The following is a 24,078-nucleotide window of genomic DNA, read 5'->3' as shown; positions in this document are numbered from 1 at the left end:
GAGAACAAAAGTTCAAAATATGTCATAGGCCTAAAAAACTGCATATATTACATCATAATACATTTGCCAGAAAAAGATTCCCTGGCCATCCCAAGTGTTTTAATAAACTCCTACTTTGTATTTATTTTTTAGAACACAATATACAAAAAACTGCAAAATATAAACATTATGGTCATCAGTAGGGAGGGGCCAACTAGTGTGAGCAAACAAAAATAAATGCAGCCCTCAAATGCAGTCTTTTCTCTGGGTTTGGGAGGTCACTTCTCAATGCACTTCTTGCTGGTAATGGGTCTTCTAGGGATAGGGGCGAGGGTGGGGACAACTAGTTCAGAACCTCCAGAACCTAACGGGAATGAGAGAGCTATTCCTCCTCTCTCCTTGTGAAACAGTCCATTCTAAAGCTTCTGAAGTATGATGCACTCTGCTATAACTTCCAAAGATGCCCATATGATCATTCAAACTAAGAGACTGCAGTCAAACCCACAGATCCCTCACCACCAGGACTTGTTGCCAGGAGGGGATAGTGGTGTACCCAGCTACTGCCAGCAAGGCAGACAAAAAGGAGGGGAAGGAGGCATCTGTTCTGGAGTAGTCAATACCTGGAACTTTGGTACCAAAGTGTCAGTAGCAGATGTCAGAGTCGCAGCCGTGTTAGTCTGTATTTACAAAAAGAAAAGGAGTACTTGTGGCACCTTAGAGACTAACAAATTTATTTGACCACAAGCTTTCGTGAGCTACAGCTCACTTCATCAGATGCATTCAACGGAAGCTCTGAATGAGCTGGTACTGCGACATGGTACCTGGTGCCTGAGTAGAGGGACCCTTCTTGGGCCACCCTTGTTTATGTCAGAATGAAAGGATTTATGCATTTTAGAGCTTGAACCTGGCAAGGATGACCTGGATCTATGCCTCTGCAGGTGAGCAGTGCTCCTTTCCTCCACTGATCCCAGATGTTTTATCAGTCACAGAGGAGGATTTCCTAGAGATGTGACCCTCAGAATTACAACCAGAAGAATGGACAGGAGCACTTTGTGAAGAAGACAATTCAGGATTTTCAGTCCTGGTCATTCCAGGATCTCTCCAGCAAAGACAACTTCAAGTGAGCCTCTTTCGCATTGCGTATTCTCTTGCAAATGGCATATTTCTCAGGAACATGCTTTTTACCAAATATCTGGTGTGCCCCGTGTTAAGGGGCAATACAGTCTCACAAGGAAGACAGAGTTTAAAACCTGGGGCCCTTTATTCTCCCATAAGGGCTTGACGCAGTATCAGGAAAGTCTTATAGAAAAAAAAAATTTAAGGAAAAAAGGAAATACTGTTAAAGAAGTGATGAGTGAAGACTAAGGCTACGGCTATATTACATCTTATTTTGGCATAACTTATGTCACTCGGGGGGGATATATAAATCACCCCCTGGGGTGACGGAAGTTACACGGACATAAGCATTGTTGTGGACATCACTAAGTCAGCGGGAGAGCTTCCCCTGCCATCATAGCTTCTGCCACTCGCGGGGGCTGGAGTCAGGGCCAGCCCACAACATTTTGGCACCTAAGGCAGAGAGCTCAAATGACGCCCCCATGCCCCCTCGCTTGGGCCAAAACTTCGAAAGGTCTCAGCTCTGCCTTCTTCCTGTTCTACTCCTGTCATGGTACTGCTCTGCTACCTATCCCAGTAAAGGAGAACTAACAACTTAAAATGCCTTGTTCAAAAATTTTAAGTAACACTTATCTTCAAACGCCTGAACAGCAAATGTAACTTTTCTTGTCTGCACAGCAAACATTGGCTTTTTTATCTGTTTGAATAATTGAAGTGGTGCTTTCCGTGCCTTTTTGGTTGAAAGATTTGAACTGCTTCCTGAAGGTTCACAATCTGGGCCAGCTCATGCTCTATTGAGATGGTTGCAAGGCCCACCAGCCTCTCCTGTGTCATTGTGGAGCATAGATGTGTTTTTATTAACTTCAGTTTGGAGAAGCTGCATTCTCCACTGACAACTGTTACAGGAAGTGTTAGAAGTATGCGCAGAGCAACAAAAGCATTTAGAAAGAGGGTGATCATCTTATTTGTGCACATATATTCCAGAACAGCCTTTGGAGTTGATCCTGCGGAAATGTATCTTGAAAGGGCTTTCAGTTCATTACCTAAATCATTTGTATCAATATTGTGCATTGTCATCATGTAGCAACACTGTCTCTAGTGCTCTGCATTGCTGGTGTAGGTCTTCTTCAGGTATAGTGAGGAGTTTTGAAATATCATACAACATCCCAAATATATTGCTGTGTTCCTTGAGCTGCATGAAACATTCTTCAACTGACTGTATTGCACAATCTAGCACCTGCTTAAAGAATTCAACTTTGAATTGTTGTTTAGGGTCTCTTATGGGATTATATCCCGTGCCTCGTAATCAAAATGTCTTCTTCTTCGGTGACTCTTGTATTCTTGAATGGGTGGGAAAATAGCTTCAGTGTGAAGTTCCTCTGCCAACTTCTGTGCACTCTACAGAACATTTTGAAATCCATTATCTGACTGGTCAGACTGTAAGTATGACTTTGCTTTATCCAGTTGTTCCATTGCTCCAGATATATCAAGGACAACACCTTGGAGTCTCTTGCTTACAAAATTTATTTCCAACAGTATGTCATGCCACAACACTAAGCCACACAGAAATTTGATGTTATGTATGTTTCTGGTGATTCCATTTCCTCTGCCACTGTTCTCCCATGAACAGTTCCTGTCATAGCATTATCCTCCATAATGGCAACTATGGCATCATCTATCTTCCCAGTTTGGTGTTTGATAGGCTTTATCGCCTTCACTCGACTTTCCCATCATGTGGCACTCAGTGGTTTCAGTGTCAGAGAGGATGTTGCTTCAAAATTTGCCATCAATGAGTTGATGCAGAGAAAAATACATAGATGCTTTGAATTACATTAAAAAATTCAGCAGCCTCACTGGAAGCTGATGCTTCATTACTGAGCACCAAGTTCAATGAATGAGAACTGCATGGGACAAAAAAAGTTCCATGGTTTAACTCTCGGATCCGTGTCTGCACTCCTCTGTTCTTTCCTCTCATGTTGGCACCATTATCATAGCCCTGACCTCTCATGCCAGCTATCGCAATTCCCATATCTTCCAGCTTTTTAAGAAGCACATTTGTTACACCAGCTCCTGTAGTATCATCAGTGTCAATAAATTCTAGAAAATGCTCTCTGACAGTCACCATTGCAGGGACATTATCACTAGGTTCTGTTGTTGTTACAAAATGCACCAATAAAGTCATTTGTTCCTTATGGCTGATGTCAGGTGTGCAGTCCAGAATAACAGAGCAATATCTTGCTGACTTCAGATCTGCCACATCTTCTGTTTGACTTTTGTTGCCAGTAACTGTATGATCTCATTTTGAATTGTTTTTCCAAGGTAGTTGTGTGTGTACATTTCTTGGGTGGTGACTCTTCTTAGATGCTCCTTGAGTACAGCATCAAACTGAGCCATCAGCTCCACAATTTTAAGGAATTTTCCATTGTTTGGCACATACAGCTGATCTGAAGTGCCACACAGTGCTAGGTTTTGGGTAGCAAGCATTCTCACAATGGCAATGAGCCTTTTCAGAACACATAGCCAGTAAAGAGACTCTAATGCAATCTTCCCTTGATGCTGATCATCTAGGGTGGCCTTTAACCTTAGCCTCATCTCAAGCTCTTTCCACCTATGGAATGCTCTCTGGTGATTTGCTGCCTTCTCATGGCATGCCAGTTTTCTAGCCAGATTCTTCCAGTCCTTTGCTCCTGTAGAACCCAATGTGGCCGGAACATTAGACCGGAAGAGTTTGCAACATAAGCAAACATGAGTACATAAGCCATGGCCTCTCCACTTTGTCACCATTGGGGATTTCACACCAGTAATGTGTCGGATGGAAACTTCTATTTTCATTGTCTTTGGGGAACATTAAGTTTTTCACTTGCTGTGGCCCATGCTATACAAGGAAGTCCCTCAGGCTACTGTTCAAGTGGGTCCACAGTCCTGAATCATCTAGACTTAAGGAACTAAACTCAGCAGCAGCTGTTTCTTGCGCCTCCACCACACTCTTCTCTGATCTACGCTTTTCTTCAGGAATGTGCATGGTTACATCCATTTGAGATGGAGATATGGATGCTGCAGTAGCTGCCAGGTCACCTGCACTCTGACTAACTGGAAGATCAGGCATCTCCTCACCACTCACATCCCAGCTGGGGCCGGAAGGCTCCCTGTGAACATTTGTGTCTATGTATCTCAGGAGAGCTTCTTCCTGCTTAGAGAAAACAGCTTCCTTTGCTTTCTTTCTTTTTCTGAATGCTGCCCCAGAGGGGTGTTTTCTTCTTTCACTTGTGACTGCTGTTCTGTGCCAGCTATAGTGGCTCTCAACACTTAGCTGAAGGGGACAAATAAGTAGGCTGGTAGCAGGGCGTGAGTGAGGGAAGATACCAGCATCTTAAGGGCCTAACTGGCTCCTACTACTTCAGTTGACTGCCTGCTCTCCTCAAGTGGGTTCAGGAAAGCAGCAGGAAACAGGAAGCTCCCTGAGAAGCTGGTGTTAATCAGTCCAGGCTCCTGGGGGTGCTAGAGAGATACATAAGAGGCTCCTCCTCCTCTCTCTCCCTGCAGCTCCTGCTTTTCTCCTGCCTGCCTGTTAGCTCTCTTGTGCTCTCCTTCCTCCAGTACTCCACCATCTCCGTGCATCTAGAGCAGAGAATACATATGCACCAGCAGCAGACACAATTTTCTACACTCTTGGTCCTAGTGGCGCCCCACCCCCCACCCTCAGTCTGGCACCTGAGGCGGCCGCCTCAGTTCGCCTCATGGTAAGGCCAGCCCCAGCTGGAATAGGTAAGCTGACTGGAGAGCTCTCTTCTGTCGGCTTAGAGTGGCTACATTAGAGAGCTCACAGCGGCGAAGTTGCATCGGTGCAGCTGTGCCACTGTAAACTCTCTAGTGTAGCTGTGCCCTAAATAAGTAACTATCTACAGGTATTCACAACTATTTACACAAAAAAAGGGAATCATACAGTGAGAGAGAAGCTTGGACAGTCCGTAAGGACTTGTTTACACTTGACAGTTAATTTTGATTAAGGCAGGGTCTGAACTTAAAGTCAGCTATTCCTGAATAGCTCCATGTAGAGAGAAGCCCTGAGTTCCAATTCATAGGCACAGGCAGTAAAAAGGAACTGAGGGGTGGATGGGGTACTCCATCCTTTATGACTTTAGTGGGAGGCACAAGGACACTATGGGTATGTCTACACTGCCAAGAAAAAAGCAGGGCTGGCCTGTGTCAGCCGACTCAGGCTCACGGGGCTCTGGATGCAGAGCTGTTTCACAGCTGTATAGACTACTGAGTTTGGGCTGGAGCCTGAGATCTGGGACCCTCCTACCTTGCGGGGTCCTAAAGTCCAGGCTTCAGCACAAGCCCAGAAGTCTATACAGCAATGAAACAGCTCTGCAGGCCAACCCCCATGAGCCCAAGTTGGCTGGCACGGGCAAGCCGTGGGTGTCTAGCTGCTGTGTAGTCATACCCTCAGGGCACGTGGATGGCTCCAACAGATACTGTAGGCCAAAAAAAATCTGAATTCCACCAAGATCTGAATTCCACCAAGACTGGAACGTACATAGACAAGCACTTGAAGAAGCAGCTTAGAGTTGGGAACACACTTATGTGACAGTTTTTTTGAAAAATGAAAAATTATGCAACTGCATAATTTCATCATGCAAACACATGGGGTGCTGACTTATTTATTATATATAAACTGTTGTAACAATAAATACAATAGATAAAGATATCACATGCTCTACTTTACACACAATCTACAGTAACTGTATAATGGACACAATTCTAAAAAGATCAAAAAGTCCCATTGACATGTTTTTATAATAAAGTTAGACAGCAAAGGATTGCATAGTGGAGTTACCATGAGCCTTGAATAAGAGGCTCTGCATAGTTGCACTTCTCCAGAATCAGACTCAGACATTCATAGAATCATAGAATATCAGAGTTGGAAGGGACCTCAGGAGGTCATCAAGTCCAACCCCCTGCTCACAGCAGGACCAATCCCCAACTGAATCATCCCAGCCAGGGCTTTGTCAAGCCTGACCTTAAAAACTTCTAAGGAAGGAGATTCCACCACCTCCCTAGGTAACGCATTCCAGTGTTTCACCACCCTCCTAGTGAAAAAGTTTTTCCTAATATCCAACCTAAACCTCCCCAACTGCAACTTGAGACCATTACTCCTTGTTCTATCATCTGCTACCACTGAGAACAGTCTAGAGCCATCTTCTTTGGAACCCCCTTTCAGGTAGTTGAAAGCAACTATCAAATCCCCCCTCATTCTTCTCTTCTGCAGACTAAACAATCCCAGTTCCCTCAGCCTCTCCTCATAAGTCACGTGTTCCAGTCCCCTAATCATTTTTGTTGCCCTCCACTGGACATTTTCCAATTTGTCCACATCCTTCTTGTGGTGTGGGGCCCAAAACTGGACACAGTACTCCAGATGAGGCCTCACCAATGTCGAATAGAGGGGAACAATCACGTCCCTCGATCTGCTGGCAATGCCCCTACTTATACATCCCAAAATGCCATTGGCCTTCTTGGCAACAACGGCACACTGTTGACTCATATCCAGCTTCTCGTCCAATGTAACCCCTAGGTCCATTCCTGCAGAACTGCTGCATAGCCATTCAGTCCCTAGTCTGTAGCGGTGCATGGGATTCTTCCGTCCTAAGTGCAGGACTCTGCACTTGTCCTAGTTGAACCTCATCAGATTTCTTTTGGCCCAATCCTCTCATTTGTCTAGGGCTCTCTGTATCCTATCCCTACCCTCCAGCGTATCTACCTCTCCTCCCAGTTTAGTGTGATCTGCAAACTTGCTGAGGGTGCAATCCACACCATCCTCCAGATCATTTATGAAGATATTGAACAAAATCGGCCCCAGAACCGACCCTTGGGGTACTCCACTTGATACCGGCTGCCAACTAGACATTGAGCCATTGATCACAACCCGTTGAGCCCGACAATCTAGCCAGCTTTCTATCCACCTTATAGTCCATTCATCCAGCCCATACTTCTTTAACTTACTGGCAAGAATACTGGGGGAGACCGTGTCAAAAGCTTTGCTAAAGTCAAGGAACAACATGTCCACTGCTTTCCCCTCATCCACAGAGCCAGTTATCTCGACATAGAAGGCAATTAGATTAGTCAGGCATGAGTTGCCCTTGGTGAATCCATGCTGACTGTTCCTGATCACTTTCCTCTCCTCTAAGTGCTTCAGAATTGATTCCTTGACGACCTGCTCCATGATTTTTCCAGGGACTGAGGTGAGGCTGACTGGCCTGTAGTTTCCAGGATCCTCCTCCTTCCCTTTTTTAAAGATGGGCACTACATTAGCCTTTTTCCAGTAGTCCGGGACCTCCCCCGATCGCCATGAGTTTTCAAAGATAATGGCCAATGGCTCTCCAATCACATCTGCCAACTCCTTTAGCACTCTCGGATGCAGCACATCCGGCCCCATGGACTTGTGCTCATCCAGCTTTTCTAAATAGTCCCGAACCACTTCTTTCTTCACAGAGGGCTGGTCACCTCCTCCCCATGCTGTGCCGCGCAGTGCAGCAGTCTGGGAGCTGACCTTGTTTGTGAAGACAGAGGCAAAAAAGGTATTGAGTACATTAGCTTTTTCCACATCCTCTGTCACTAGGTTGCCTCCCTCATTCAGTAAGGGGCCCACACTTTCCTTGACTTTCTTCTTATTGTTAACATTCACAATTCAGTTCCTGTTTCCTCTGCGCTCCAGGGGGCAGCTAGCTGCTCCTGTCACATCTGTGACACAGCTTACCTGCTCCTCCATGCCAGCTCACCTCTGTTGACGTAAGTGGGGTGGAATCCAGGGTCTATCCACTCCCAACCCACCTACTTGGGAGTGGGAGTAGCAGCTCTATAACGGTTGCTTCCTCCCCTCTGCACAGACTGGTGATGCAGGTAGCCCACAGAGAGGAATAAGGATATGCCTTATTCACACGTTGACCAGTGTGGGGATCTGAAGTCAGCATTAAGAAAATAAATTCTTGAACAAATATTCCAATTCTTAGATATGGATATGAGCATGTTTGGGAGACTTCATTTGTTTTGTCTGTTTTGCTCAACAGGAAGGACTTTTATGTATATAAATTAAGTTATTTACTTGATATTTATATTTGCATTTTTGTAAAATGTTTAGTCCCCTTTTCTCTAGCAAGCAAAGGTGACCGTTAATATTAAGTAATAATTCAAAAGCTTCAATGTATAAAAATATCTTTGGTGTGTTTTAATTTGATACAAAAGTATAAATGTCAAACTATTTACTTTCTCATTTCACAGTTTTATATTTACCATGTGAAAACTGCTTTAACTGGGTGAGTTACTGAAGTTCTCAAATCATGATTTAAAGACTTTAAGTTACAGAGAATCCATCATTTACACTACATCATTTAAACCTGCAAGCATGCTGTCATAAATATAAAAGGAAGGGTAAACACCTTTAAAATCCCTCCTGGCCAGAGGAAAAACCCTTTCACCTGTAAAGGGTTAAGAAGCTAGGATAACCTCGCTGGCACCTGACCAAAATGACCAATGAGGAGACAAGATACTTTCAAAGCTGGAGGGGGGGGGGAGAAACAAAGGGTCTCTCTGTCTGTGTGGTTTTTGCTGGGAACAGAAAAGGAACGGAGTCTTATAACTTAGTAAGTAATCTAGCTGGATATGCGTTAGATTCTGTTTTGTTTAAATGGTTGATAAAATAAGCTGTTCTGAATGGAATGTATATTCCTATTTTTGTGTCTTTTTGTAACTTAAGGTTTTGCCTAGAGGGATTCTCTCTGTTTTGAATCTCATTACCCTGTAAGGTATTTACCATTCTGATTTTACAGAGGTGATTCTTTTACTTTTTTTCTTCAATTAAAATTCTTCTTTTTAGAACCTGATTGCTTTTTCATTGTTCTTAAGATCCAAGGGTTTGGGTCTGTGTTCACCTATGCAAATTGGTGAGGATTTTTATCAAGCCTTCCCCAGGAAAGGGGGTGTAGGGTTTGGGGAGGATTTTGGGGGGAAAGACATTTCCAAGTGGGCTCTTTCCCTGTTATATATTTGTTAGACGCTTGGTGGTGGCAGCAATAAAGTCCAAGGGCAAAAGGTAAAATAGTTTGTACCTTGGGGAAGTTTAACCTAAGCTGGTAAAAATAAGCTTAGGGGGTTTTCATGCAGGTCCCCACATCTGTACCCTAGAGTTCAGAGTGGGGAAGGAACCTTGACACATGCCCCATGCTGTAAAGGAAGGCAAAACCCGCTAATGATCTCTGCCAATCTGATGCGGGGAAAAATTCCTTCCTGATCCCAAATATGGCAATCAATTAGACCCTGAGCATGTGGGCAAGACCCACCAGCCAGACACTTGGGAAAGAATTCTCTGTAGTAGCTCAGAGACCTCCACATCTAGTGTCCCATCACCAGCCACTGGAGATATTTTCTGCTAGCAGTCATAGATCAGCTAGATGCCGTTGTAGGCAACCTCATCATACCATCCCCTCCATTCACTTATCAAGCTCAGTACCTTTTGTTGGCTCTCTCAGCTGTGGGGCCACAGATTGAGTGGGGTTGGAGAAAGACAAGCTAGTGCAATGTTAGAGGCAGTCCCACAAATCTAATTGTCCGATTCAGCTTGGTAAATCCTAGGCTGAAATAACATTTTTTTTTTGGCGCAGTCATTTGCACAACAGCCAATAGTATACCAACCAGGCATGCAGCCACCAGCTTCCATTTCTTCCTGTTGTGTCCCTCTGCCTTACGCAGGGGATGTATGGTACTCATGGAATGAATCACAGCTATGTAGCAAATGAGGTTTTTGCCTAAGATACCAAAATTCAGTGACGTCCTATTAAAAATATAGGAAGAGAAACGGAGGAAAAATCTACATAGAGAATTCAAAGGGCATAAAATTATGTCAAAAATTTTACACTGATTTCACACCTACATTTAGAAAAAAACAAATTTATAGCTACTTTAGGATCATTTTAGAACACAAACCTAACTATGGAGTAACTACCAGGCTTCCATATGTAAGCGGGGGAATAGTCCTGCTATTGTGGGGAACTTTCCTGGCTTCTGCACTACCCCGGTGAAGTGGGCTAGCGAAAGGATCTGAGTTCTCGATCCCACTTCCTTTACCCAGTGGCCTCCCTGCCCTGGAGGACTCCCCTTCCACTCTCCTGTCTGGCAGAGTCCTCCTAACCCCAACAAGGCTGGGCCCAGGATTCCTGGGGGGCTCGACCCCCAACCCTGCTGTGGTCACCTAGGACAGGAGCTAGGGTGTCCTCACTCCGGGATACTCTCTCTGCACTGGGCACTTCTCTGACCCACTGATCATGACATACACTTTAAAGCAAATGTGAGTTATTTAATCAACAATTAATTTTAAAAAGAATACGGAAAAATGGGAAAGGTTAAAGGAAACATCAACCCACTCTGTGGCAGGGAACATCACAAACAGTGTCTCTGGAATGTCAGGGCAGTTCACAGTCTGTTCCTTGTAAGTCCCAGGCCTTTCTCAGGCCCTGGCTGTGCTGTAGGGATGCTGTGGGTAGGACACTCGCTCTGGTGGTGGCCACATTCTCTCAGGCTGTAGGTGGTAGGGCCCTTCTTCCCAGCATTACCCCCGCCCTGTCAGAGTTACCAATCCCCCTCCAAGTCTAGCCTGCAGAGCCTCCTGGCTGAGGCGTCTCCCTGTGCTGGGCCCACCACCCAGGGTCCCCCCTCGCTCTCCCCAGCTGCTCATGACACCCGGCTCCGGACTGCTCCAGCCCCAGCTCCACTCTGTCTTAGCTCCAGCTCCTCCACTCTGCCCCAGCACAACTGCTGCTCTGCCTCCAGCTCCCTGGGCTGCTTCTCTGGCCCCTCTGGCTCTGGTTGCTGCAGCTCTGCTCCCAGGACAGGTCTGCTCTGCAGGCTGCTTCTGTGACTCTGCTCCTAGCACTGACCTGCTTCATGGGCTGCTTTTCTGGCCCCTCTGGCTCTGGTTGCTGCAGCTCTGCTCCCAGGGTAAGTCTGCTCTCTCTGGGCTGTGCTTCTGGCTTTGAGGCTGCAGCTCTGCTCCCCAGACAGGGTCTGCTCTCTCTGGGCTGCTTTTCTGGCCCCTCTGGATCTGGCACAACTCTGCTCCCCAGCTCAGCTTGGGCCCCTCCTTTCTCCTTAGCTCGGCCCCACTCTGTCTGACCCCGGCAATTCCAGCTCACAGGGAGGACGGGACCTCCCTGGCCTCCTGACTCCCTGATTAGCCTGCCCGCCCTGTCATTCATAGAATCATAGAATCATAGAATATCAGGGTTGGAAGGGACCCCAGAAGGTCATCTAGTCCAACCCCCTGCTCAAAGCAGGACCAATTCCCAGTTAAATCATCCCAGCCAGGGCTTTGTCAAGCCTGACCTTAAAAACCTCTAAGGAAGGAGATTCTACCACCTCCCTAGGTAACGCATTCCAGTGTTTCACCACCCTCTTAGTGAAAAAGTTTTTCCTAATATCCAATCTAAACCTCCCCCACTGCAACTTGAGACCATTACTCCTCGTTCTGTCATCTGCTACCATTGAGAACAGTCTAGAGCCATCCTCTTTGGAACCCCCTTTCAGGTAGTTGAAAGCAGCTATCAAATCCCCCCTCATTCTTCTCTTCTGCAGGCTAAACAATCCCAGCTCCCTCAGCCTCTCCTCATAACTCATGTGTTCCAGTCCCCTAATCATTTTTGTTGCCCTTCGCTGGACTCTCTCCAATTTATCCACATCCTTCTTGAAGTGTGGGGCCCAAAACTGGACACAGTACTCCAGATGAGGCCTCACCAATGTCGAATAGAGGGGAACGATCACGTCCCTCGATCTGCTCGCTATGCCCCTACTTATACATCCCAAAATGCCATTGGCCTTCTTGGCAACAAGGGCACACTGCTGACTCATATCCAGCTTCTCGTCCACTGTCACCCCTAGGTCCTTTTCCGCAGAACTGCTGCCTAGCCATTCGGTCCCTAGTCTGTAGCTGTGCATTGGGTTCTTCCATCCTAAGTGCAGGACCCTGCACTTATCCTTATTGAACCTCATCAGATTCCTTTTGGCCCAATCTTCCAATTGGTCTAGGTCCTTCTGTATCCTATCCCTCCCCTCCAGCGTATCTACCACTCCTCCCAGTTTAGTATCATCCGCAAATTTGCTGAGAGTGCAATCCACACCATCCTCCAGATCATTTATGAAGATATTGAATAAAACCGGCCCCAGAACCGACCCTTGGGGCACTCCACTTGATACAGGCTGCCAACTAGACATGGAGCCATTGATCACTACCCGTTGAGCCCAACAATCTAGCCAGCTTTCTACCCACCTTATAGTGCATTCATCCAGCCCATACTTCCTTAACTTGCTGACAAGAATACTATGGGAGACCGTGTCAAAAGCTTTGCTAAAGTCAAGAAACAAGACATCCACTGCTTTCCCTTCATCCACAGAACCAGTAATCTCATCATAAAAGGCGATTAGATTAGTCAGGCATGACCTTCCCTTGGTGAATCCATGCTGGCTGTTCCTGATCACTTTCCTCTCATGCAAGTGCTTCAGGATTGATTCTTTGAGGACCTGCTCCATGATTTTTCCAGGGACTGAGGTGAGGCTGACTGGCCTGTAGTTCCCAGGATCTTCCTTCTTCCCTTTTTTAAAGATTGGCACTACATTAGCCTTTTTCCAGTCATCCGGGACTTCCCCGGTTCGCCACGAGTTTTCAAAGATAATGGCCAGTGGCTCTGCAATCACAGCCGCCAATTCCTTCAGCACTCTCGGATGCAACTCGTCCGGCCCCATGGACTTGTGCACGTCCAGCTTTTCTAAATAGTCCCTAACCGCCTCTATCTCCACAGAGGGCTGGCCATCTCTTCCGCATTTTGTGATGCCCAGCGCAGCAGTCTGGGAGCTGACCTTGTTAGTGAAAACAGAGGCAAAAAAAGCATTGAGTACATTAGCTTTTTCCACATCCTCTGTCACTAGGTTGCCTCCCTCATTCAGGGTGACCTGGAGCATTGGCCTCTTCCCATTGTTCTGGGGGACTGTCAGTCTCAGGGTCCTGATTCCCCATCGACCCTTCCCCCTTTTAGTACTGGGAGCTAGCAACTAAAACCCCCCCACTGAATGTTAGTAAGGGGGCAACAGTCCCCTTACGCATAATATAGTAGAACCTCAGAGTTACGAACACCAGAGTTATGAACTGACTGGTCAACCACACACTTCACTTGGAACCGGAAGTATGCAATCAGGCAGCAGAGACCAAAAGAAACCAAATACTGTACGGTACAGTGTTCAATGTAAACTAATAAAAAAAATAAAGGTAAAGTTAAAAAAAAAAGATGTGACAAGGTAACAAAACTGTTTTTGTGCTTGTTTCATTTAAATTACGATGGCTAAAAGCAGCATTTTTCTTCTGCATAGTAAAGTTCCAAAGCTGTATTAACTTTTGGGGAAAAAACCCCATAATGTTTTGTTCAGAGTTACGAATAACCTCCATTCCAGAGGTGTTCATAACTCTGAGGTTTTACCATATAAGATATAGTGTATCATTACATCCAACACTGAAATGAAATGAAATATAGCAACTGATTAAAAGTATATAGAGAACTATACAACAGTTTATGGCACAAACTAGAGAACAGTATATCCTACTTAAACTACAGGGGGTACTGAAGTGGGCAGACTGTAGTTACCAAAACTGGTATCTGGACAAGACATCACAAATACTCCGACTCGTGAAAGAAGTGCCACAAGATCCCTAATGACAAAAGCACTCAGAAACCGTTTTATTTTTTTACCAAAAATCTACAATTTCTTTTCTTACAATATTGTTTTCTTACCTACTTGTTTGTGTCTTACTGCTTTTCTTTTATAAATGAGTGAAATCAAAGGAAAAAACGAATTATTAATTCAGTATCTTAGAAAAAGACTATATAATACAATTACGCAAGTAAGGAGTTAATGGACATGCAAATATTTTTCTAAAAATAAGTTTAAGAAACAATTTGCCTTCATGCATTTCATTCAGAATGCTGCATTTTAATCAAAAGTTATTTTCTTTAAAAGAGTAACAGAGTTATGGATCACAGAGTTATGTAGATAATTCATATATATTATTTAAATAGATTATCATTTTTTAATCTTTTAGAAAGTAACCAACTCCACAAACTGGGCATGACTCAGAAGTGGGGAGGCTTTTTCTAGGTCAGCAAGAGAAAGACAACCTTGGGTCCCTTTAAGGATTGCCTCTCCCTGCCTTTTTTCATCCCCCCACTTGTGGGCAGTCAACTTCCTCATGCGTTGGGTTTGATGAGGGGGGCTCCTTGGCAGAACAAAAGTGTACAATTTAAGCCTATTGGCTCCCACACACCCAAAGGGAGGGCCTATAAGCCCATATCTCTGCCCAGAGTGCCATTCTGCAGTTGGGAAGAACACCCCCACCCCCAATGCCTCTTGGTAACTGGCATTAAGAGTAGGACTGGAGTTTGGGGCCTTGCTGTGGTCATCATGCTAGTAGCCTTTTTGGACTGGGAAAGAATTCTTCCTTCACTGCCAGATTTGGCCTGGGTGTTGTATGGTATTCTTCCTTCCACTCAGTAGCCCCAGGCCCCCAGAGGCTAAGTTAGGTTGTAAAATTTGTGTTGTTGCAAAGTGGCAGGTGCCCAGAGCAGGTGCTTGTTTAATAGAGGGTCTGGTTCCCTGATAAACTAGAATTGAAGCGCAAACAGGAGGAAAGATCACACTCCCAGAGCAGGCACTAGTTTAACTTTGGAGTTTTAATGTAAATAGTATCCGAACAACCAAACACACACAACTTGCACAAGCCTCACTGAGTCAAAGTCTCTCTGCAGCACACACCAAACTCTCCTGCTGCTGCAACCACACTTGCTCCCCAGCACTGTCCCTTTTGTGCTCCTCAACAGATCTCCAATCCTTAAAGGGACAGAGCACTAATAACTATAACCTTGGGATTCCCTTCTGAGAGCTGCAAAGGCATTTCCTAAAAAGATGAGGAATTGGGTTGGTGCTTTTGTCTGACAGGGCAAGGAGATAATCCCTTTTCCTCAAACACTCACCCTTTGTACAGAGGGCAGAAGGCAATGGGGTCCCACCAATGGGACCAGGTTAAAGATGTGGAGAGGTGGGACTGAGGACAGCCCTCATCCAGGTGGAATGGATTACAAAACCAGGGTGACCTGCATGGGATAATTTATTGCCAGAGAGTTTCCCAGATGTGTTACTTAATAAAGTTGTGGCCTAGTTAAACTACACTCCTGGCAACGTGTCTTTCTTCCTACAGCATATGTCAACATGAACATTACCTGGCCTGAATTTTATGTACCACTAACCACACAGTTAAGGTTCTTTTTATAAGAGGAAAAGAATAGTGTGTGGGAGCAGGGTGGTTCTGACCACATTAGTTATGGAAGACAGAGCTGTGGAAGGAGGAGATATGCAAATGAAAGGACAATCCAAGCCAAAACTATCAAAAACCATTACTCAAAACACATCATCTTCATTAGATTACAAAGCACAACTTCTACAATGAAATGAACTGTCTACAGTGTATCATTCTAGGTTTTCTAACATAAAATCCCTTCCAGAAAACAGATGTTAATATTTTTAATTAATTTATACACTGAAATTTAGAAACCAGGATTCCAGTTCTTTCTGTGTTGAAAAGTATACATGAGAGGAGAAAGTTAAACTACATACACCAGAAAAAAAACCCTAATGCTTGCTCTGAAATCTAGTCACAGACAGATTAACATCTTGTGATACAATCCCCTGTAGTAGAAGCAGCTGACAAGATGAGTAATGGACTGCACCGATTATCTTCGTGGCAATCATTTTCCATCAGTTTCCTATCTCTTAACCAGCAACTCTGGAAGAAGGTCACTATTCTGTCAATTTCTTTTCTTTTCTTTGCCCAATAAGTAGGTTTTAAAAATGCAGGGAACACATAAACCTCTGTAAATTAAGAGGTCTAATTACATTACCATTGGCTGGTGTACAACTGGCTCACATGAACACTGCATGATTTGTCAAATTCCTTAAGTAATATAGTCTCCAAGAAGTAAATCATTGTTCTCCTTTTCATGCAATCTATTATTTTCTTCTTACAAAAAGAACCTTAACTGTATTTAATGGCATCTAAAATTCAGGGCTAGTAATATTCAGGTCAACATATTCATATATTTCTCATTATGGGACATATCTGAATCAAACTTTCAAAGCCTTATTCCTATCAACTGGAGAGCTAGTAATTGTCAAACAGAGAACTGTATATGCATTCATGAAACAAGTAATTCCTGCATAAGCAATATTATGGAAGGTTCACCAGGAACTGTGCTGTATACACTCTGCCAGAGTGAATGAGAAAAATACTACTGAAATAAACCTTTATGAGATCAGGGTTGGCCCCACAGTATTTATTACTTTTGTTTATAGACTCTATTCTGAAAAGAATGTGTTATTAATTCCATAAATGTTTTGGAGTATGCCAAACCAATTCTATATACTGAAAATATACTGCATTATTAATACAAAAACATTGACCATAACCTTCACCTACACAGTGGCTACTTTACACACCACCACTGGTGCCAAGAAACTCTAGTGCAGGCACAGCTGGCCAGGGGAGGGTCATCCCAGCACAGGAGGATCCTCCAGTGGTACAGGATCAATTTAGTGGCTCCTGTGTAATCCTGGTGGTCAGTGTAAAAGGCATAACCAACACTTCTCTGCATCCTGAAAATCCCTAGTGAGACACTGGAGCCACTGGCAAGCAACATAAATTAGAGGAGCCCTCCAACTGCTTTGGATTGGCCCAGTGCACAGCCAGTCAGGACTGACAAAGTACAAAGACGCCTCTGAATGACACTTAGGCTACAGCTACAATAGAGAGCTTACAGTGCCACAGCTGCACTGATGCCGCTGCGCTGCTGTGAGCTCTCTAACATAACCACTCTAAACCAACGGGAGAGAGCTCTCCCGTTGGCTAAACTATTCCATCTCTCCTGCCAACTTAATGCTGTCCACACCGGCGCTTATGTCAGTGTAACTTATGTCGCTCAGGGGGATGGTTTATTCACATCCTTGAGCAACATAAATTATGCCAACATAAGCTGTAGTGTAGACACAGCCTCAGGCTACTAAATTACTTCTGAAAACGGGACACAGGCATTTTTGTAAATGTTATTCTTAGAGGTCTACATTCTATTTCACCATGTAAAGTCCAAGGAAAATTATCATAAATTAGATTCCAGTTTGACCCCATTCCCTACCACTGCATTTTTCTCTCTCTTACACAATTTATAAATTAGACTCAGTCTCACAAACCTTACTCGAATGAGAATTCCTTACTCATGTGAATACTTGTACTGGAGCCAGTGGGACTCTGCATGAGTAGAGGTTGCAAGATTGGGTCTTTTCTCAATAGCACAGTTTACATTAGCACATACGTTACATGGAAAAAGCTGAGGCATGGTGGAAACAACACTGGTTATGTTTAGGCCAAGAAACATAATATATAGTAAGGGACAAATTGTGATCTCAAATACTTTGGAGCAACTAGTATGGGACTTGCATCCACACATCTGATGGCAGAAGATGACCGTAAAAGGAGGTCTCTGTACCCTCAAGTATACCATAACTTTCTGGTACGGGTCCTGATTCAGCAAAGCACTACTGTCTCATTGTTCACTTGTACTCTCCCATCTGTCTGCATCAAACTGTTGGTTTTTTCTCATACTTAAGAGTGTAATCTCTTCAGGGTGGGGACTGTCTTTTTGTTCTGTTTGTACAGCACCTAGCACAATAGGTTCCTGGTCTATGACTGGAATATAAATAAACTATCACACACCACAAACTTAACTTTAAGCATGTGCATAGTCCCATAGTTCAACAGTATTTGTCACATACTTTAAATTAAACATGTGCTTACTTGCGTCACTAAATTAGGGTTATAATTAGCTATTAGCATAAAGGCTTTTTCCACCTCCTATACTTTGATTTCACATGTTGCCTTGAAAATTACTGCCTTGGTATTACCCTTGTGTCCAGACAATATTATTGTGCATCTTCTTCCACATTACCTCACTCTTCTCAGACAAACAAAGAATGCTACATCAGTGAAGAACAGTGCCTCCTGCCACTGTCCCTCAGACAGCGGTAATTCATCTTACTCCCCAGCATGGCTGAGCCTCATAGGAGCCACAATTTGGACATTTACTAGGATACTTAGGCTATGTCTACACTAGAGATCTTACTGCGGCACAGCTGTAGCAATGCAGCTGCACTGCTATAAGATCTCTCATGTAGCCACTCTATGCTGATGGGAGAGAGCTCTCCCATCAACATAATTAAACCACCCGCAACAAGCAGCAGTAGCTATGTTGGTGGGAGAAGCTCTCCCGCTGACATAGCATTGCGCACACTACCACTTCTGCTGGCGAAATTTATGTCACTCAGGGTTTTTGTTTTCTCCACACCTGTAACAGTCTTCTCTTGGGGAACGTGGCCTAGTGGTCACAGCTGCAACTCCTGACTGCCAAGGGACTCCTCCCATTCTACTGGGCTCTGACCCAGAGCTAACAGGAGTTTGGCAACCAAGGCTGTTTAAGACTGTCCTCCCTGGGCCTCTTCCTCTTGGCCATCCACCCGCTGGGGTTAGCTTAGTCCAAGGCTTTCCCCTGGTGTGGAAACCGAAACCACAATAAGTACGTCTATGTTCCACAGGATACTTACCTCTCCGGTTGTCTCTGGGTTGGGTCCTCCCTTCCCTCAGGGAGGGCCCCTTTGAGCAACTGTGTCAGAGTCTTAGGCTTCCCTCTGCTCTGCTGGAGCTGTGGGCTGCAAGTCTGCTCACCTCCAGCTCTGGCACCCAAATGAGCTAATTCCCTGCCTTTTAATTCCTCCAGCAGATGGAGCATTTGCTTCTGATGTGGCAGGACAGGGCTGGCTGAGTCCAAAATAATCCCCTAACCCCTTGTTGCCCCGTGTGTGGTTTGTACACCCCATCACAACACCCTTGAGCGACATAAGGTTTGTCGACATAAGTAGTAGAGCAGACATGGTCTTAGAGCAAGCAGTACTGTCAATTATCTGAAGTCAATCTCTTTATTGTAAACCAAGATGATGGAGTCATTCCCTGGAGACTGTACCTTGAAGCTGTGGGAAGGCTTGTGTAGTCCAATGACCCTGAGAGCTAAGCCAGTGGGAATTTTACTCTTCATAGTGTCACCCAAGCTAGACATGTCTAAAATTAGTGACCAGATGAAAAGCAGTCCATATGTCCTTCAAGTTGGGGATTGAGCGATAAGCCAACAACCTATCCTTGTAAAAATGTTGTGCTACAGAAATACAACAAGATAGCCATTCTGGCAAATAGCATGATAGAGAGGGATGGCAGGGCATTCTTCATGTCCTAAGGCAGTGGTTCTCAACCAGGGGTACATGTACAGGGTCTTCCAGGGGGTACAGCGACTCATCTAGATATTTGCCTAGTTTTACAACAGACTACATAAAAAGCACTAGCGAAGTCACTACAAACTCAAATTTCATACAATGATTTGTTTATCTGTTCTGTATACTATAAACTTAAATGCAAGTACAATATTTATATTCCAATTGATTTATTTGATAATTATATGGTAAAAGTGAGAAAGTCAGCAATTTTGTAGTAATGGTGTGCTGTGACACTTATGTATTTTTATGTCTGATTTTGTAAATTTTTAAGTGAGGTGAAATTTGGGGGTACACAAGACAAATCAGACTCTTGAAAGGGGTACAGTAGTCTGGAAAGGTTAAGAACCACTGTCCTAAGTGACATGACAGCATGGGAAGGATTTAGATTCAGAAGATGGAGTATTAGTTTATATTGTAGTATGACAACAGAAACAATAAGAACATTTTAAAGAGACAATATCTGGGCATTATATAAAATTCTACTTTTGATAGTCTTTGTTATTACAATACAATGTGTTGTAGATAGACCGAAATAAGTCTGTTCCTTTTATAGTTGGGAGTCATATTAGTATTGTAGTTGCTCAAATCAACTGCAGACTCCACATTTAGCTTAACGCTGCCTACTCAGAGGATTACAAGATTATTTTAGATGGTATGTACTGCAGGCTGGTAAAATCCAAGTGATAAAACTGCATTCCCACGTGCTCTTATGAAACTGGCTTGATTACACAGCTCAAAAAGTATAACCCATTTTCCAGTAGACAGCTTTTGAAGCGTCAATAAATTGCAGAACACCAGTGTCATAGAAGCAAAGATGTTTGAAGTTCTGCAGCCCCCACAACCATACAATAATATTAAGGTTGCAGTATGACAAACTGGTTTAAAGTTAGCTTTGAACACAAAATCAGAACAGCTTACCTAATTTAAAAAAAAAAAACAACCCATACATAAACTACTAATTAACTTTGATAATTACTGAAATGCAATCTCTAGACCTCTGTTCTTAATATATCAAGTTAGTATTTTATATCAAATCCAGATTAAAGAAATGAGAATGAAAGAGTACCACTATATTCAGTATTAGATAAAAATGCAAGAGCGTGCCGAAAACATAAGATTTATTTTTTACGAGTTTGTCTTCATTATATCCTGAATAGCAGAGCCACTCATGACGCAAGTTCAGAACTTAATGAGTACAATAACCTCCCATCTGTGAATTATCAGATTTGTGTGTGTTTAACATTGCTATTCTAACATTAAAATACCATACCTACTCTGATATGCTACTTCCAAGCAAATTCTCACTTCACAACCATCCCCCCACAACTTATTTTTCCTGTGAAAACTTTGATATTTTGACTAGGATATGAAAAACATCTTTATGTCAAGTCTCTTTGAAATGTAAAACAATACAGAGAATATATGCTATTTTCTGCAGGCTTGTGGAATAAGGCTTTGCATACTAATGCACACGACGTTCTCCATCTGTAGCCAAAAGCCTGCCATATAGAAAGACAGATTTGAGAACATCACTCGGAAAACTGAAGATATTTAAAGGACAACCTAAGTATTTTTTCCACCAATAAAGCAAGAGTGCAGGTGATTTAATAATTCTGTACAGCAAGACCTCATGGGACTGAACTAAGGAAAATCCATTTGCACTATTTCTATAGCAACATAATTGCCAAATGTTAGACTATGAACAAAAGTGATCGTTTTCAGTAGTACAATTCATCAGTACAGAAACAGAGTACTGCAAAATGAGCTCTGAATCAACCCTTGATATCTTCTAGAGGTAGTCGGGATCAAACTAGAAAAAAAAGATTAGTGCATTTAAATTTCTGATTATATATTGCAGGTAAATATATTCAATAAACACCGCCATGATTTTAAAAAAAAAAAATCTTTCTGTTACTGCAGGGCATGGAATTTCATTACACTGAGTTTGATCACTTTAAGCCGAAGGTATAATGGTTTCTAGATTTCCAGCAGCAGTGCAAAATTTAAAAAAGGGTGTTTTTATGCAACTGAGAAATTAATTAAAACTGTTTTTAAAATATAACTTCCTGAACTAGAAAATAAAGGTTAAGAGCATATAGTTTTGAAACTCACCATTAGAACACTTTGGTGATTCCTAAGAAAATCTGTTTCCAAGTAGTAAAAATATTAAGTTCTTATATAATTTCCTGTGTCTTTTAAGTGCTTCAAAAACATCAATCCTCTCATACCCATGAAAGATAAGTATAAACTGAAACAAAGTAAATCTAGTACTTCAGAAAGCCAGTGGCCACCCAAGAGACTAACATTTTCTTGTACCCAGAAAACAAGTCCAGCATGGGCAGCAGTGTAAGGTTTCCTACACGCTTCTAATATGCTTTTCACCTTGACCTTGAGAAAACAATGGTTACTTACCTTTCATAACTGTTGTTCCTCGAGATGTGATGCTCATGTCCATTCCATTCTAGGTGTGTGCATGCCCACGTGCCCAGCTGTCAGAGATTTTTGCTTTAGCAGTATTTGTAGAGTTGGCAGTGGCGCCCTCTGGATTGCTGCACTCATGTGTCATATATTAGGTGCCACCAGCCCTACACCCGCTCAGTTCCTTCTTGCCAGCAACTCTGACAGAGGGGTAGGAGAGCAGGTAATGCAATGGACGTGAGCAACATATCTCGAAGAACAACAGTTACAAAAGGTAGGTAACCATTTTTTTTTCTTCGAGTGCTTGCTCATATTGATTCCATTCTAGGTCACTCACAAGCAGTATCCATGGAGGCAGGCTCAGAGTTCACAGCCGTGCAGCCTGCAACACCACTCTACTGAAGCCAGCATTGTCTCGAATTTACTGGGTAAGGGCATAATGAGATGTGAATGTGTGAATGGATGACCAGGTAATGGTCCTGCAGATATCTTGAATTGGCAGTTGGGCTAGGAAGGCCGCCGCCATGGCTTGCGCCTTAATCGAGTGGGCGGTTCCAATCGCCAATGGAGGTACTTTTGCATGCTCATAACAAAACCGGATGCAGGTGGTAATCCATGATGAAATTCTCTGGGCGGACACCAAAAGATCTTTCACCCTGTCTGCACCACAACAAATAACTGTATCAACTTCTGGAATGGCTTAGTCCTCTCAGTGTAAAAGGCCAGTGCTCTCCTGATGTTCAGAGAGTGTAATCTACGCTACTCCTCTGACTCATAAGGCTTCAGGAAGAAGATGGACAAGAATATGTCCTGGCTCGTATGAAACTGTGAAACAACTTTGGGCAGGAAAGCTGGGTGCGGCCTCAGCTGGACCTTGTCTTTGAAAAACGCTGTATATGGCGGATCCTAGGTTAGTGCCCTAATCTCAGAGACCCTGTGAGCAGACATTATCACCACGAAGAATGAGACCTTCCAGGAGAGTAGAAGAAGAGAACAGGAAGCCAAGGGCTCAAAGGGGGGACCCATGAGCTGTGCCAGCATGAGATTCAGGTCTCCAGGAGGGACTGGATCCTAGTTATGGGGATAGAGTCATTCCAGACCTTTCAAAAACCAGACCGTCATGTCATGCGCAAAGACCAACCTGCCCTGGAATGGAGGGTGAAAGGCTGAAACAGCAGCCAAGCAGACCTTAACTGATGAAAAAGAAAAGCCCCGGAGCTTGCGATGCAGAAGGTAGTCCAGGATCAACTGCAGCGAGGCCTGCTCAGGCCGAATACCCTGGTCCAAGGCCCAGCACATGAATTGTTTCCACTTGGCTAGGTAGGTCACCCTAGTGGAGGGCTTCCTGCTGCCCAACAGGACCCGCTGGACGCAGGCTGGGCACTCCTGCTCTTGTGCATTCAACCACACAGCAGCCAAGCCGTCAGGTGCAGCGCTCACTGCCAAGTTTGGGTGCAGAAGACCGCCGTGGTCTGAGACAGCAGAACTGGCCAGAGCGTCAGCTGCAGCAAGGTCACCACCGAGAGGTCCAAAAGCGTGCCGAACTAGTGTTGGCAAGGCCAAGCCAGGGCTATCAGGATTACCTTTGCCTTGTCTTGTTTGATCTTCACTAGGACCCTGTGGATTAATGGCACCAGCGGGAAGGGGTACATAAGAGCCCCTGACCATAGGAGTAAAAAAGGCATCTGACAGGGAGCCTCTGTTGATCCCCCAAATCAAGCAGAACACGTGGCATTTCCTGGCCTGACAAGACGTGAACAAGTCCACTTGGGGAGTTCCCCACTTTTGGAAGATCACACTAACCACATCCAGATGTGACCATTCGTGGTGAGATGAGAAGGACCTGCTGAGATGATTTTCTAACATATTCCTGGTCTGGGGAGGTGTGCAAACATCAGATAAATGGCATGCCGCACACAAGTCCCAGCACCAGAGAGCTTCTTGGCAAAGGGCTGATGATCTGGCTCCACCTTGCTTGTTGCTGTAAAACATTGCGATGGTGTACCGCCTTGCCTTCCAGGAGGGACCGGAAAGCCTGGCAGGCCAAGAAAACCGTTCTGAGCTCCCTGACATTTATGTGGAGGGAGCTATCATTCTGCAACCAGCAGC

The 24,078-nt window shown here is 44.1% G+C and overlaps 1 protein-coding gene across 2 annotated transcripts in view; it reads right to left on the bottom strand.

The window, feature by feature from the left end:
• The window catches only part of COG5 (component of oligomeric golgi complex 5), a 301,746-nt gene that overhangs the window by 62,937 nt on the left and 214,731 nt on the right, over window positions 1–24,078 (bottom strand). The gene's annotated exons all lie outside the window — the stretch shown is intronic.

The sequence above is a fragment of the Lepidochelys olivacea genome, assembly GCF_965140295.1.
Source record: "Lepidochelys olivacea isolate rLepOli2 genome assembly, chromosome: 1".
Lineage (NCBI taxonomy): Eukaryota > Metazoa > Chordata > Testudines > Cheloniidae > Lepidochelys > Lepidochelys olivacea.
This window is presented reverse-complemented; position numbering and strand designations above follow the sequence as displayed.